The sequence below is a fragment of the Saprolegnia parasitica genome (assembly GCF_000151545.1).
Source record: "Saprolegnia parasitica CBS 223.65 unplaced genomic scaffold supercont2.19, whole genome shotgun sequence".
Lineage (NCBI taxonomy): Eukaryota > Oomycota > Saprolegniomycetes > Saprolegniales > Saprolegniaceae > Saprolegnia > Saprolegnia parasitica.
In genome coordinates this window covers 544,466-545,626 of record NW_012156413.1, presented here as the reverse complement: position 1 = coordinate 545,626, position 1,161 = coordinate 544,466, and the positions used below count along the sequence as shown (strand labels likewise).

At 45.0% G+C, this 1,161-nt stretch overlaps 1 non-coding gene across 1 annotated transcript; it reads right to left on the bottom strand.

The window, feature by feature from the left end:
* Window positions 1-744: 744 nt before the first annotated feature.
* Window positions 745-817, bottom strand: SPRG_30072. Its single transcript has one exon. It is a non-coding gene; the product is annotated as a tRNA-Lys (tRNA).
* Window positions 818-1,161: the final 344 nt, after the last annotated feature.

Here is a 1,161-nt window from a genome sequence, read left to right as displayed (position 1 = left end):
CACACACACAACACTACAACTTCATCATCAATGTGTCTCATCAATACACACCACATTGCTCCTCATGTGTGCCTACACATTCACGTGCATATCGCGCCATTCACTGTCTAAAAGCCTTCTTTATCGCCCACAATATTTACACTTTTACCACAATCCTGACCAAAGAGCCACGCAAATAGTCACAGCATTCTACCACATGACTATATTTATTGGGAAAGTCGTTTCCAAACTCGAGCTCCATTTATTTTGCATTTTACCGATTTTTTGGAAAAGCGCCTTGACCACGCCCACCGCGCCGAGAGAGCAAAGCGGCCGACATCGGTCCGAAAAAAAAATCTGCTGAAACTTGGCATATCGATAGAGGACAGTTTGGAGGTGAGAATGCGCCATTTCGAGTGGTCTTGTTCGGCTTTTTGGTGAAGATATGGCCGGACAAAAAATAGAAATAGAGGATTTTACTATTTATTGGAAAAGCGCCTTGACCACGCCCACCGCGCCGAGAGAGCAGAGCGGCCGACATCGGTCCGAAAAAAAATCTGCTGAAACTTGGCACATCGATAGAGGACAGTTTGGAGGTGAGAATGCGCCATTTCGAGTGGTCTTGTTCGGCTTTTTGGTGAAGATATGGCCGAACAAAAATGAGAAAAAGGAGGACTAAAAGAATGGTGTAATAAGAAGTGAAAAGATGGAGCTTGGCATTGGGAGTGATAAGGTGAACATAATGGAAAGGAAAAAAGTAATGATCGCCCACCGTGGGGCTCGAACCCACGACCACAAGGTTAAGAGCCTTGCGCTCTACCGACTGAGCTAGACGGGCTTCACTGACTATGTACCAACTACACCCACTCACACACACAACACTACAACTTCATCATCAATGTGTCTCATCAATACACACCACATTGCTCCTCATGTGTGCCTACACATTCACGTGCATATCGCGCCATTCACGGTCTAAAAGCCTTCTTTTATCGCCCACAAATCGATATTTACACTTTTTTTACCACAATCCTGACCAAAGAGCCACGCAAAATAGTCACAGCATTCTACCACATGACTATATTTATTGGGAAAGTCGTTTCCAAACTCGAGCTCCATTTATTTTGCATTTTACCGATTTTTTTGGAAAAGCGCCTTGACCACGCCCACCGCGCCGAGAGA